At 39.6% G+C, this 16,530-nt stretch overlaps 1 long non-coding RNA gene across 1 annotated transcript; it reads right to left on the bottom strand.

The window, feature by feature from the left end:
• Positions 1-5,304: 5,304 nt before the first annotated feature.
• LOC118982949 (uncharacterized) lies at positions 5,305-16,063 on the bottom strand. The gene is made up of 3 exons (XR_005065619.1): positions 15,835-16,063; positions 7,327-7,427; positions 5,305-5,400 (listed from the first exon to the last, which is right to left on the bottom strand). It is a non-coding gene; the product is annotated as an uncharacterized LOC118982949 (long non-coding RNA).
• Between the last annotated feature and the right edge of the window lie 467 nt (positions 16,064-16,530).

Here is a 16,530-nt window from a genome sequence, read left to right as displayed (position 1 = left end):
GAAAGGAAGAGAGGCTCAGAAAGAATGAAGAGGGATTAAGAGAAATGCAGGACAATATGAAACATGATAATATTCATTTAATGAAGATACCAGAAAGAGAAGAAGAAGAGCAAGGGATAGAAAACCCATTTTAAAAAGTGATGATGGAAAACTTCCCTAGTTTGATGAGAGAAAAAGTCACACAAGTCCAAGAAATACAGAGAGTCCCAATTAAGAGGAACCCAAAGAGGCCCACTTCACGACACACCATCATTAAAATGGCAAAATTCCAAAACAAAGAGAGATTCTTGAAGGCAGCAAGGGAGAAAAAGGAAGTAACATACAAGGGAGCAGCTGAGCAGCTAACCCAATAAGGTTAGCAGCTGACTTCTCAATGAAAATGCTCTAAGAAAGAAGAGAATGGCAAAAAATATTCCAAGTAATTAGAACCAGAGGCCTGCAACCAAGGCTACTTTACTGAGCAAGGCTCTCAATCAAGATAGAAGGCCAAATAAGGAGCTTCCCATACAAAAGAAGTCTAAAAGAATACACCTACACCAAATCAGCTCTGCAAGAGATGCTAAAGGAACTGCCTTAAGAAAGGGAAGGAAAAGAGAGAGAGACGAACACAGGTATGAAAGTGGCAATGAATAAGTACCCGTCAATAATAATCTTAAACATAAATGGATTAAATGCTCCAATCAAAAGACATAGAATAGCTGAATGGACATGAAAGCATGATCCACCCATATGCTGTCTATAAGAGACCCACCTCAGGACAAAAGACCTACACACAGTGAAAGTGAGGGGCTGAAAACAAACTTTCCAAGCAAATGGCCAGGAAAAACAAGCCAGGGTAGCAATACTCACATGAGACAAAATAGACTTCAAAAAAAATGTCATAGAGACCCTTAAGGTCGCTTCATAATACTCAAGGGAAGAATCCACCAAGAAGACATAAACATTGTAAATATATATGCATCCAACATAGAAGCACCAAATGCATAAAGAAATCTTACAGGACTTCAAGAAATATTCACAGCAACACATTTATAGTAGGGGATTTTAACACTCCACTGTCAAAAATGGACAGATCTTCCAAACAAAATATCAACAAAGATATTGTGGCATTAAACAACATCCTAGATGAAATGGACTTAACTGATATACATATAGAGCCCTTCATCCCAAAGAAGCTAAACACACATTCCTTTCAAATGGACATGGAACATTTTCAAAGATACACCACAAGATAGGACAAAAAAGAGCTTCAACAAATTCAAGAAAGTTGAAATCACACCAAGAATTTCCTCCAACCACAAGGGACTGAAACTGGAAACCAACCCCAAAGGAAAAAACCCCAAACACCCAAAATCATGGAGATTGAATGCCATGCTATTAAACAAAGAATGGGTCAAGAATTAAATTAGGGAAGAAATCAAAAACTTTCTGGAAACAAATGAAAATGAACTCACAACAACTCAAAACTTATGGGACACAGCAAAGGCAGTCCTGAGAGGGAAGTTCTTAGCACTAAGGCTTACCTAAAAAAGATAGAAACATTTCAAACAAACAACCTAACCCTATGCCTACAAGAACTCGAGGAACAAAAACAAAGACATTCCAGAGCAAGTAGAAGAAAGAAAATAACCAAGATCAGAGCAGAATTAAATGACATAGAGACTAAAGCACAATTCTAAGAATCAATGAATCCAGGATGTGTTTTTTTTTAAAAAGATAAACAAAATAGACAAGCCATTATGTAGGTTCATCAAGAAAAGAAGAGAGAGGACACAAATAAACACAATCAGAAATGAAAGAGCAGCCATTGCAACTGACACCACAAAAATAGAAGGGATTCTAAGAAATTACTATGAAGAACTGTATGCCAAGAAATTTAAAACCCTAGGTGAAATGGACACATTTCTAGAAAAATATAATCTTCCAAAAGTCAATGAAGAAGAAGAAAACCAGAACAGAGCAATAACAGCAGATGAAATTGAAGCAGTAATCAAAAAACTCCCATCACACAAAAGCCCTGGACCAGATGGTTTCACAGGAGAATTCTACAAAGCATTTAAGAAAGAGCTAATCCCTACTTTTCACAGACTATTCCACAAAATCAAAAATGATGGAAGACTCCCAAGCTCTTTTGATGAAGCCAGCATCATCCTAGTCCCAAAACCAGATAAAGACACAACAAAGAAAGAAAACTTCAGGCCAATATTGCTGATGAACATAGATGCTAAAATCCTCAACAGAATATTGGCAAACCGCATCCAATAATACATTAAAAAGATCATTCACCATGACCAAGTGGGATTCATCCTATGAATGCAAGGATGCTACAATATTCACAAATCAGTAAATGTAATACATCACATAAACAAAAGCAAAGACAAAAACCTCATGATCATATCAATAGATGCAGAAAATGCTTTTGATATGGTACAACACCCATTTATGATAAAAACACTCAGCAAAGTGGGAATAGAGGGAGCATTCCTCAATATAATAAAGGCCACATATGAGAGACCTACAGCCAACATCATCCTCAATGGGAAAAAACTAAAAGCTTTTCCACTAAGATCAGGAACAAGACAAGGCTGTCCACTTTCACCACTTCTATTCAATATAGTATTGGAAGTTTTAGCCACAACGACCAGACAAGAAAGGAACTAACAGGCATCCCATTCAGAAAGGAGGAAACAAAACTGTCATTGTTTTCAGATGACATGATAGTATACACATAAAATGCTACAGACTCTGCCAAAAAATTGCTTGACCTAATATATGAATTTGGCAAAACAGCAGGATATCAAGTCAATATCCATAAATCAAAGGCATTTTTGTATAACAATAATGAAACATCAGAAGCAGAAATCAAGAAAAAATCCCATTTGATATAGCAACAGGAAAAATAAAATACCTAGGAATAAATCTAACCAATGAGGTAAAAGACTTGTATGCAGAAAACTACTCAACACTGAAGAAAGAAATCAAGGAAGACACAAACAAATGGAAACATATACCATATCATGGATCGGAAGAATTAACATCATCAATACTACCCAAAACAATTTAAAGATTGAATGTAATACCTATTAAAGTACCAACGGCATATATCATAGACATAGACCAAACACTTCAAAATTTATATGGAACCATAAATGACCCCAAATAGACGCTGCAATTTTGAGAAAGAAGAAGAAAGTAGCAGGGATCACAATACCTGATACCAAACTGTATTACAAGGCCGCTGTAATTAAAACAGCCTGGTACTGGCATAAAAACAGGCACATAGACCAGTGGAACAGAACAGAGAGCTTAGAAATAAACCCAAGTCTCTATGGTTGATTAATATTCAACAAAGGGGGCAGCAACATGTAATGGAGCAAAAATAGCCTCTTCAACAAATGGTATTGGGAGAACTGAACAGCTATGTGCAAAAAAATGTAACTCAAGCACCAACTTACACCATACACCAAAATTAATTCAAGGTGGATAAAAGACTTAAATATAAGCCATGACACCATTAAAGTCCTAGAGAAGAACATAGGCAAGAAAATCTCAGATATTTCACACAGCAACATTTTTACTGATATGTCTCCTAGAGCAAGGGACATAAAGGAAAGAATAAACAAATGGGATCTCATCAAAATAAAAAGCTTCTGCACGGCTAAAGAAAACAGTATTAAAATTAAAAGAGAACCAACTGTACGGGAAAACATATTTGCCAATGATACCTCAGATAAGGGTTTAATCTCCAAAATATACAAACAACTTACATGACTCCACTCTAAGAAAATAAGCTACCCAATTAAAAGGTGGACAAAGGACCTGAACAGATACTTCTCCAAGGAGGACATACAGAGGATCCAGAGACACATGAAAAGATGCTCAGTATTGCTAGCTATCAGAGAGATGCAAATCAAAACCACAATGAGATACCACTTTACACTGGTCAGAATGGCCATCATAAAAAAAGCAACAAACAACAAGTGTTGGAGAGGTTGTGGAGAAAAGGGAACCCTAGTGCACTGATGGTGGGATTGCAGACTGGTACAACCACTATGGAAAACAGTATGGAATTTTCTGAAAACTAAAAATGAATCTGCCTTTTGACCCAGCAATTCCACTGCTAGGATTATATCCTAAGAATCTTGAAACACCAATCCAAAAGAACCTATGCACCTCAATATTCATAGCAGCACAATTTACAATAGCCAAGTGCTGAAAACAGCCTAGGTGCCCATCAGTAAATGAGTGATCAAAAAACTATGGCACATTTGCACAATGGAATTCTATGCAGCAGAAAGAAAGAAGGAGCTCCTACCTTTTGCAATAGCATGGATGGAACTGGAAAGCATTATGCTGAGTGAAATAAGCCAGGAGGTGAAAGATAAATACCATACGACCTCACCTTTAACAGGAACTTAAACAACAAAACAAACAAGCAAGGAAAATATAACCAAAGACACTGAAATACAGAACAGGCTGACAGTGACCAGAGGGGAGAGGGGAGGGAATTTCAGGAAAAAAGGGGAAGGGTTTACAGGAGCTAGTATAAAGGACATGTGGACAAAAACTAAGGGGGGTAGAAATGGGAGGGAGGTGGGGAGCATGGGACAGGTGGGCTGGGATGGGAGTAAAAGATAGAAAACTGTACTTGAACAATTAAAATAAATTCAAAAAATTTAAATATATATATCTCTAAGTACCTGCCTTGTGAAATAAACTTTCATTTATTATAGCTGAAAATTAATAGATAATGCTTCAAAATTATCTATTATCTTTTATCTATTATCTTTGTCTCTAAATAATATGCTTACATCATCAGTTCTCTTGAGAGTTCTGTTGAGAGCTGATGACGTAAGCATATTATTTAGAGACAAAGATAACCACCAAGAAAAACAGCTGAAAGAGTTAAAAGTGGTTGTCTCTATAGGACCATGGTTGGAGAGAGGTAGGCTGGGAATAACTGTTATGTATCATAAGCCTTCCTGCATAATTTGATGGTTTACCCTTATGCAGGTATTAGTAGCACTTTAATTTTTTAATGTTTTTGAAAGGGAAAAATTGCAGTACATGTACACAATGAAATATTACAGAGCAGTGAAAATTAAGAAACTCTTAAATTTTATGATAGTATGGATGAAACTAGAGAATATTATGCTAAGTGAATTAAGCCAATCAGTGGAAGAAAAATACCACGTGATCTCACGTATATTTGGAATTTAATGAACACAATAAACCAATGAATCAAGTAGTAACAGAAGGTTTAATACATAAAAGAGACTGATAGCTTCTGGAAAGGAGGGGGAGCAAAGATGAAAGATGGTGAAAAGATAGACCAGGAACATTTATGCACAGCCCATGAACAACAATATCCGGATTGGCAACTCGTGGGGTAGGGTGGTGCTGGGTAAATACAAGAAAAGGGAGAAAAAGCAGAAACAACTGTAACAGAACGAACAATTAAAATAAAAAAATAAACCTTACCACATGATTTCTTTCATACCTTGTCTCTCAGAATGCTTTTCTAGTGGCTCTAAGAAAGAACCCAATTTCTTCTAGCAACACCTCTTTTTTATCTCATTTAGAAATAATCGTCTTCAGCCCTGGCTGGTGTGGCTCAGTGGGTTGAGTGCTGGCCTGTAAACCAAAGGATTGCTGATTCAATTCCGAGTCAGGACACATGCCTGAGTTGTAGGCCAAGTCCCCAGGAGCATTCAGGAGGCAACCACGCATTGATGTTTCTCTCCCTCCCTTCCCCTCTCTAAAAATAAATATTAAAATATGTTTAGAAAGAAACAATCATCTTCAGTACAAATCACTTTTTCCTTTTTAATTCAAAAAGTATCTTTATACCTTATACCTTCTACTACCAAAACCTATAATTTCTTTCCAACTTAATTAGAATTTTTAACTCTTAGAAACCTTCATTTTAAAAAATATTTTATTTGTTTATTTTTAGAGAGAAAGGGATGCTCCTACAAGCGACCTGGCCCACAACTCAGGCATGGGCCCTGAGCAGGAATCCACACTGGCAATCCTTTGGTTCACAGGCAGACACTCAATCCACTGAGCCACACCAGCCAAGGCAAAGCCCTTCATTTTTTATGACAACTAAAAGTAAGCAATTGGCATTTTTAGGTGGGCAAACAAATACATTTCATAACTTCTAGAATTACAGGATTTTCCATTTGCAAACATACACTTCCAAGAGATATACTTCGAATACAGTATAATATATTCATTAACAGCTCCCAATCTAATTTTTCTAGTTTCTATGCAATAAAAAGCCAAAAGTAGGTGAACTTAAGAACAGTCTATCAATCAGTGTTTGAGTATTACATATTATTTTAGTTATTTCTATTTATTTGTTCTTAATAACTCTGAGATTTTAAAGTCAATTATTTCCCAAGCCATTTTCTTGACAAATTTAATAGCAGAGGTAGCATGAACTTATTTTTGTAAACCCAGGCAAAATAAACATATATTTTATATTAATAAATCTAAAAACATTAACCAAACTCAAGCCAGCTTTAATATCAAATCTTTCGTCCAGACCATTTGGAATACTTTTTTTTATTATACACCTAAATAGTATTACTAATAATTGTAGAGAAGGCAAGATTTTTTTATTTGTCTTTGGCAGCTTTTAAGAAGTCTGAGGAGCCCTGGCTGGTGTAGCTCAGTGGATTGAGTGCGGGCCTCCGAACCAGAGGATTGTGGTTCAATTCCCAGTCAGGGCACATGCCTGGGTTGCAGGCCAGTTCCCTGCAGGCCAACTCCCAGCAGGGGACACACAAAAGGCAACCATACATTGATGTTTCTCTCCCTCTCTCCTTCCCCTCTAAAGATAAATAAGTAAATAAAATCTTAAAAAAAAAAGAAGTCTGAGGAAAGAAGGGAGATACCAAGCATGGGTAACTTCAGCCACTTAAATTTTTAAATGTGGTACTTTTTCCTTCAATTACCTAATTACCCAGCAGGAAAACCTGCCAAGATTCTTAATAAAAGCTGTAGAGGCCGTGAATGTATGGAAACAAAGAAAGTCTCAGAGCCAATTCAAGGAATTACATATATAATATTCCAAAGAGTTGTTTAAATGAGAAAAAGAGAAACCCAGTGACAGAACAAAAGAGGCGATATGACAAGAATGAAGTTGTCAAAATCCATGTAATCAATGCCCCAGACAGAGCACCAGGAGTTAAAGTATGAGTCACAATAGCATCATCTGGACACTTGACTAATACACCTTCAACTAGGTCAAGGAAGGGGAGTCCCTAGCAGAGAGAAAAATACAAAGAGAAGGTGTGTTTGCCTTGCGGACATGCTTACCTCATATTCTGAGTAGAGTTTTATCAACCATCATGGTGGTAGACTCCTGGAAGACTGATCTACTCTGCTCAGACAAGGCACACAACTCCACAATGGCAAAACTAGAAAGAAGGAAACAGTCAGTAGGGTGCCAGATGTGGCCGATAGCCTTTGCATCCCTGTTCGGGCACCAGATGTGGCGGACCCTGGCCAGCAGAGTCTGCCTGTTGTGGCTGATGATGAGAATGAATGCACAGGCGACAACAGTCCTGTGGAGAAAAAAGGGCACAGGCACGACTACTCTCTCAAGGGCAGAGTGCCTATGGGTGCCTCGGCCACTCCCTCAAGGGGGGAGCACCTCAACCCTGGCCTAGACAGGCTTTTATTGTTTTCCTTGGGTCTTACATCAGAGAAAGATTGATTATCTATTACATAGAATATTATTGTCTACATTTTAGGTACAATCAAGGAAATAAAATAACATGCAGAGGGGAATGGCGATGAGCTGATTAGCTCTGTCCTTGGGAAAACTCATACAGGCTTTGGATATTACCTTGAAGATAGACAATACACATTTGTTGTTTTAGACCGGGGTGATGGAGTTTTAGCAAGAGCAAGCCATAACAATCTGTATGCATTTTCTAGACCTGGTTCCCACAGGAAAATTTGGTTTGAAGGTCTGGCCCCTGCCCACCACTTTGCTTCTGTAGGTTTTCCATACAGAGCAGAGTCACATTGGCCAGACTAAAAAAACTAAAAATGGAACTGCCTTTTGAACCGGCAATTCAACTGCTGGAATTATATCCTAAGAACCCTGAAACACCAATCCAAAAGAACGTATGCACCCCAGTGTTCATAGCAGCTCAATTTACAATAGTCAAGTGCTGGAAGCAACCTAGATGCCCATCGGTAAATGAATGGATCCAAAAACTATGGTACATATACACAGTGAAATTCTATGCAGCAGAAAGAAAGGAGCTCCTACCCTTTGCAACAGCATGGATGGAACTGGAAAGCATTATGCTGAGTGAAATAAGCCAGGGGGTGAAAGATAAATACCATATGATCTCACCTTTAACAGGAAGCTAAACAACAAGACAAACAAGCAAGGAAAATATAACCAAAGACACTGAAATACAGAACAGGCTGAGAGGAACCAGAAGGGAGAAGGGAGGGAATTTCAAGGGAAAAGGGGAAGAAGGGTTTACAGGAACAATTATAAAGGACACGTGGAAAAAAACTAAGGGGGGTAGAAATGGGAGGGAGGTGGGGAGCACCAGATGGGTGAGCTGGGATGGGAGTAAAAGACAGAAAACTGTACTTGAACAACAATTAAAATAAAAAATAAAAAAGAGGAACACGTATGAAGGATCCATAGAGAAAGTCTAAGGGGGGAGGATTGAAGTTGGTTGGTGGGTGTGGGTGGGGCTGGGAAAAGTGGCAAGAAAATGTAGACAACTGTACTTGAACTACAATTTAAAAAGTTAATATCATTTAAAAATAAAAATATCCTGAGGACTTCCGCCAAGATGGAGGCGTAGGTGGAAACACTGTGCCTTCTCCCACAACCAAGTCTGCATACAACAAAGGTTTGGAGAACAAAGACACAGCCAAAGAACAGAAAATTGAACTAAACGGAAGTCCGACAACAACGAACCATTCAACCGGGACTGGTAAGAGGGGTGAAGCCAGCAGTGGAGCAGGGACAGGCAAGGAAGATCCCCCAGGCGCCCAAGCAGCCCCGCATTGAGCTGACCCAGTGAGGGCTCAGGGCAGTGGGCTGGCTGTGGTCACACATTCGTGCGCAGATAAACCAGCAAAGGAGTGAGAAGTGAGACAGACCGTGCAGGCCCCAGCAGGCAAACCCAGCGGCGGGCTGACCGTGTTCGCACATTCGCTCACAGTGGGACAGACCACATTGCTGTGGTGGTGGCGGGAGACAGCAGAGGGGGTCCACCATTGCTTTCCTTTGGCCCGCCCCCACATAAAGCGTCACAACCCAGCAACTGAGTGGCCCTGCCCTGGTGAACATCTAGGGCTCTGCTCCTCATACGTAACAGGCACAAACAGTCCAAAATATGGCTCAAGAAGAACTCAAAGCCCCAGAGCCGATAACTCTAGCGACCAAGAAATAGCGAACCTCTCAGATGCACAATTCAAGACACGTGATCAGGATGCTCACAGAACTAGTTGATTTTAGCCACAAATTAGAGGAACATATGAAAGTAAACTAATTGAAAAGAAGGGAAATGCACAGGAAACCAATAGTGATGGAAAGGAAACTGAGACTCAAATCAAGGGAGTGGACCAGAAGGAAGAACGAAACATCCAACCAGAAAGGAATGAAGAAACAAGAATTTAAAAAAATGAGGAGAGGCTTAGGAACCTCCAGGACATCTTTAAACATTCCAATACCCAAATTATAGGGGTACCAGAAGGGGAAGAGGAACAGCCCCTATTGGAAAGCTTATTTGAACAAATAATAAAGGAGAACTTCCCCAGTCTGGCAAAGGAAATAGACTTCCAGGAAATCCAGGAAGCTCAGAGAGTCCCAAACAAGTTGGACCCAAGAAGGAACACACCAAGGCACATCAGCATTATATCAGCCAAGATTAAAATGAAGGAGAGAATCCTAGAAGCAGCAAGAGTAAGGGGACAGTTACCTACAAAGGAGTTCCCATCAGACTGTCAGCAGATTTCTCAAAAGAGACCTTACAGGCAAGAAGGAGCTGGAAGGAAGTATTCCAAGTCATGAAATCCAAAGACCTACATCCAAGACTGCTCTATCCAGCAAAACTTTCATTTAGAATGGAAGGGCAGATAAAGTGCTTCTCAGATAAGATCAAATTCAAGGAGTTCATCATCACCAAGCCCTTATTATATGAAATGTTAAAGGGACCTATATAAGAAAAAGAAGATAAAAATATGAACAGTGAAAGGACAGCAAACTCACAGTTACTAACAACCACACCTAAAACAAAAGCAAACCAAGGGGACAGCTAGATCAGGAGAGGAACCATAGAAATGAAGATCACATGGAGGGTTAGCAACAGGGGAGTGGGAGGAGAAGAGGGGAGAAGATACAGAAAATAAGTAGCACAGAAAGTAGGTAAAAAATAGCTAGGGGGCAGGGCAAGAATAGTATGGGAAATATAGAATCTAAAGAACTTGAGACACGTGGTCATAAACTAAAGAGGGGGAAGGGTCGGGGAGGGGTGTGCAGGGTGGAGGGGAATGAAGGGGGGGAATAGAACAACTGTAATGGTATAATCAATAAAATATATTTTAAAAATGTAAAAAAAATAAAAATAAAAATAACCTATACAAGACATTTGGGAATCACTTTGGGAAAATTTGAATATTAGTGAATTATGAAATTATTGATTTCCTTGAGTCTGATCATGGAGTTGTATTTAGAGGTGCATGGGATGTGCTACTGCGTTTACTGCTGTTAAGTGTTAGAGTTGTTTTGTGATAAGTGATGAAATATGTGAGTATGCTGTCTGTAGTGGTGTGTTTTAAGAAAATGTCCCTTTTTTAGGAGCCACATGCTAACATATTTAGTATCATTACTTTATATTTAGAACATAAAGTATCATGATACTTAAATTTATTTTAACAATTGGTGAATTCAGGTTATAGGCATTTATAAGAGTTCTTTGCACTATTCTTTTAATGCATCTGAAGATTTAAAATTTTCAAAATAGGCCCTGGCTGGTGTAGCTCAGTGGATTGAGCGCGGGCCTGTGAACCAGACGATCACGGTTCGATTCCCAGTCAGGGCACATGCCTGGGTTGCAGGCCAGTTCCCAGCAGGGGACTCACGAGAGGCAACCATACATTGACATTTCTCTTTTTCTCTCCTTCCCTTCCTCTCTAAAGATAAATAAATTAGAAAAAATTTAAAAATAAAAAAAATAAAAAAATTTTCAAAATAAACAATTGAAGACAATTTGCCTTTTAAGTAACCCTGGTCTATCATATGGGAGAAATCAATTTGGAGGGCACTGAGCTGCTTGAGGAGGTTCTCAAAGACCCCACTGGAACAGAAGAACTAAAAACTAGAAGGTAGAAATAGTTTCTCAATTTGTTTCTACAAGAGAAAGCATTTCAGAAGAATGAATGCAGAATGTCCTGGTAGGACGGGGAACAGTGTCTCAGGAAGTAGAGCATAAGAACTAATTTACAAAGGACACGGCTTTCTGATGAATGACAGGTCATTCCATTCTCTTCCTCCTCTGACAGCAGATTTCCTCTTCCAGAGATTGGGGTCAGAAGTCTGAAATGGCTCTTATAGGCTAAAATCAAGGTGTTAGCAGAGCTGCATTCCTTCTGTAAGCTCTAGGGTACAATCTATTTCTTTGCCTTTTCCACCTTCTAGAAGCTGCTTGTATTTCTTGGTCCAATGGTACCTTACTCCATCTTCAGAGCACATCATTCTCACCTCAGTTGCCTTCACTTCTCCTATCTGGCTCTGATGCTCCTACCTTCCTCTTATGAAGACCTTTGTAATCATATTAGGGTTTTTTTAAAGATTTTATTTATTTATCGTTACAGAGGAAGGGAAGGTGAGAAGGAGAGAAATATCACTGTATGGTTGCCTCTGGTGCGTCCCCTGCTGGGAACTGGCCTGCAACCCTGACTGGGAATCGAACAGCGAACAGCGATCATGTGGTTCGCAGGCCCGCGCTCAATCCACTGAGCTACACCAGCCAGGGCAAAGGAAATTTTTTAATAAGATTCATTGTACAAATTTCATACAACATTATTGAAAGAGCCTCTTATTTAGATTTTTTCATCAGTAATCAAACACAAATGTTAAAGTTATTATTAAACAAGAAAGCCATTGCATCAAAGTGGCTGTACTGCCTTCTCTCCCTACAAAAGCAAACTAAACCCTAATTCAGAGTCATTCAGAGAAAATAAAATTTAAAAACTACCAATCACAAACTTAGCTTTCCCAAATAAAGCAAGTACTTAAGCTATACCAAATAAATAACTTGTTTGCTTTGCTTCTCATTCTTCTCTCTAGAAATCTCTCCACTAGTTACTCTGGCTGGCCTAGCTTAATTAGTTGGAGCGTCATTCCATATACCAACAGGTTGAGGGTATGATTCTTTGTCAGGACACATGCCTAGATTGTGGGTTCAATCCCCAGTTGGGGTGCACACAAAAAGCAATTGATAGATGTTTATCTCTCACGTTGATGTTTCTCTCCCTCTTTCTTTTCCTGCCTTCTTGTCTCCCTAAAATCAATAAGCATGTCCTTCCATGATGTTTTTAAAAAAACAAAAACCTCTTCACTAGTTCCTTTTTTTTTTCTAGATTTTATTTATTTATTTATTTATTTATCTTTAGAGGGGAAGGAAAGAGGGAGAGAAACATCAATGTATGGTTGCCTTTTGTGCGTTCCCTGCTAGTAGTTAGCCTGCAAGGAACCGGCTTGCAACCCAGGCATGTGCCCTGACTGGGAATCGAACCGCGATTGTCTGGTTCGCAGGCCCGTGCTCAATCCACTGAGCCACGCCAGCCAGGGCTACTAGTTCCTTTTAATGGAGCACTCCTAACCACTTTGGTTTGATGCTGCCTATTTCAAATCTATGTATCCTCAGATAAACTCTTGTAACATGCCTCAGTGTGTCTTTTAATACAAAATGGATAATATTTTTTCCTTTGGCCTGTCTTTCTCAAATTTTACATTAGTCAGACAAAATTAATTAGAGAGCTTGTCATCTTTTCCTAGAATCTGAATAAACTGCATAATCATTATGAGATCAAAAATTAGCTAAAACTCACCTATAATCATATGGAACATTTTCACTATTATATATTTTAAGATATATTTAAATTTTAGTATGGGTTCTGGCCAAGATAGAGGTATGGGTAGAAATGCTTCACTTCCTTAAAAAACCAAAAGAAGTATAACGACCAATTTAAAAACAATAAACCAGAACAGCCAGAATATCAAACTGCATGGAACTCTGACAATGAAGGAGTTAAAGAAAGATTCATGCAGGAAGAGTGGAGATGGGCAGATGGATGAATAGAGAGGACCCGTGGCAAGGCAGCAAACAGAGTGGGTGAGACAGGGCTGGGCAACTAAAGACTCAAAACCTCGAGCTGTAAAATACTGTGGGGGTTCTGACTGCAGGAGGAAACTCTCGGTCTCACAGCAGAGTTCATTGGAAAGTGGGGCTAGAGCAGACCAAGCAAGAAGCATCGTTCCCTATGACCCCTCCCCCACAGAAAGCGCCACAATACAGCAAAGAGAGTTGCCCTGCCCTGGCAAACACCTAAGCTTCCGCCCCTTTACAACATAGCAGGTGCGTGAAGACAATGAAATAAGGCCCAAAGAACAGAACAGATCAAATGAAAGAACAGATCAAAACTCCAGAAAAGGACCTAAGTGGCAAGGAGACAGACAACCTATCTGATGCAGAATTCAAATCACTGGCAATCAGGATGCTCACAGTATTGATTGAGCTCAGCCGCAAAATGAAGGAAGAAATGAAGGCTACACAAAGTGAAATAAAGGAAAATATACAGGGAGCCAACAGTGAAGAGAAGGAAACCAGGAATCAAATCAATGATTTGGAATGAAAGGAAGAAATAAACATCCAGCCAGAACAGTATGAAGAAACAAGGATTCAAAAAAATGAAGAGAGGCTGAGGAACCTCTGGGACAAATTAACTGCTCCAACATTGGAATCATAGGGGTGCTGGAAGGAGAAGAGGAACAGCCAGAAATTGAAAACTTATTTCAACAAATAATGAAAGAGAATTCCCCCAATCTGGCAAAAGAAATAGACTTCCAGGAAATCCAGGAAACCCAGAGAGTCTCAAAGAAATTGGACTCAAGGAGAAACACACAAAGGCACATAATAATTGAGTTATCCAAGATTAAGGTTAAGGAGGGAATCTTAAGAGCAGCAAGAGGAAAGGAGACAGTTTCATAAAAAGAAGTGCCCATAAGACTGTCAGCTGATTTCTCAAAAGAAACCTTGCAGCAAGGAGGGGCTGGAAAGAACTATTCCAAGTCATGAAAGGCAAGGACCTACATCCAAGATTGCTCTATCCAGTGAAGCTATCATTTAAAATGAGAGGACAGATAAAGTGCTTCCCAGATAAGGTCAAGTTAAAGGAATTCATCATCACCAAGTCCTTTTTATATGAAATGTTAAAGGGACTTATCTAAGAAAAAAAAGATGATCAAAAACTGTAAACAGTAAAATCTCAACAAACTCACAATTACCAACCACTGAACCTAAAAAAAATCAAAAACAAGAACAAACTAAGCAAATAGAACAGGAACAGAATCACAGAAATGGAGATCACATGGAGGGTCAGCAACAGGGGAGTGGGAGGAGGAGAGGGGGGGAGAAGGTACAGAGAATAAGTAGCATAGATGGTAGGTAGGAAATAGACAGGGAGAAGGGTAAGAATAGTGGGAAATGGAGAAGCCAAAGAACTTGTATGTATCACCCATGGTCATGAACTAAGGGGTGGGGTGGAATACGGGTGGGAAGGTGGGTGCAGAGCGGAGGGGTTAAACGAGTGGAAATGGAACAACTGTAATAGCACAATCAATGAAATATATTTTAAAAAAAGAATAGGCCCTGGCTGGTGTAGCTCAGTGGATTGAGCGCGGGCCTGTGAACCAGACAATCTCGGTTCGATTCCCAGTCAGGGCACATGCCTGGGTTGCAGGCCAGTTCCCAGCAGGGGACTCACAAGGGGCAACCATACATTGATATTTCTCTCCTTCTCCTTCCCTCCTTCCCTTTCTCTCTAAGATAAATAAATAAAATCTTTTTTTAAAAAAAAAGAATAGGATAGTAAATAGAGAAGCCAAAGAACTTATATGTACAACCTACAGTCACGAACTAAGGGGGGCCAATGCTGGAGGGTTGGGGGATACAGGGCAGAGGGGCAATAAAGGGGAGAAAAAAATGGAACAACTAACAGCATAATCAATAAAATATACTTAAAATATTATTATGGTTATTGTTCTGTTCAGGCTTTATACTTCTTACTAGAATTAATCATTGAAATTTTACTAGAAAATCTACAATTACCTCTACTGTGGTTGTCGAGTGGCACGTAACAGCCTCAAAATTCTTTTAAATTCTATGTGGTTTAACCTTTCTTATTTTTAATGTTTTAGTTATGACTTAATTTTTTGTTTTGCTATTGTTTATCAATATTGTGCTTCACTGATCTTTTAGAACCAAATTGCAAATTTTTAAAGTCTGGTCCACTTTTTGTTTTCCAGTTCATCTATTTCTATTTACTCATTTTATCACAAAATTTAGCAAGTAATGTGTCATAAGAATATATTAATGGCCAAAATATGAGAATAATCTTAAAGTAAAAAGAAAAAAAACATCACAATTACACATCGTAGAAGTTAACTACTGTTAATAAATGTTTGTGTTACTTTCCAGAGAGCTTATCAATGCCTTTCTATCTTATAACAAGATACTTATAAGAAGTATTATAAGTACTTATAAGAAGTTTGAAAACTGTTACCTGGTATGTAGTTTTGTTGGTACTCCATTATTTCCACTTCTGTCTCAAGGATGTCTTCCCACCTGCCAGTCCCTTCTCAGACTGCCCCGTCCAGAGCTCAATCTCTGCACCTCCACACCCTCAACTCGCAAGGCCGGAACTACATTTCCCGGACGCCTCCAAAGTGAACCGAGCAGGTACCTGGTGGCCTTGTAATACCAACGCTCGAATTGCACCGAAAAGCCAGGACCTAAGGCTGCAGCGTTATGGCGTTGCACACTGAGGACTACACTTCCCAGCGGCGCCCGGAACTGGGGAATAAATTCTTAGCCGAAAGTTGAGCCGGGAGCACGACCAGGTCTCTGAAGCGCCAGTGGTTGAACCGCCCAGCTCTGGGAGGACTCCTAGTTCGCCGCGTGGTAGGAAGTTGTCCTCTTCTGGTCCAGGGCTCAGAGCGCGGCTCCTTGAGAGAACTCTGGACCGTCGGTTTCCAGCTTTTAATTACAGTTCCTTGAGGCCTCTGGGCATCTCCTAGGACTGTAGCAGACAAATTAACTTGGGGGTCTCGGGACACTCAGGTGGAGGGCCGCTCCGCCCTTTCCCAAACCGTGGGCTACATATCTCAGAAGCCTTCATAATCCATAACTTCTCAATTCACCTATTGTTGTCCGGCCCTGTCGGTTCGCCCAGGTCCCCGGAGAACGCTCAGGCGCACTG

Source organism: Sturnira hondurensis, unplaced genomic scaffold (assembly GCF_014824575.4).
Source record: "Sturnira hondurensis isolate 20B ecotype Veracruz unplaced genomic scaffold, ASM1482457v3 Scaffold0002597, whole genome shotgun sequence".
Taxonomy (NCBI): Eukaryota; Metazoa; Chordata; class Mammalia; order Chiroptera; family Phyllostomidae; genus Sturnira; species Sturnira hondurensis.
Note: the sequence above shows the minus strand (reverse complement) of the source record. Positions and strands in the feature narration are given on the sequence as shown.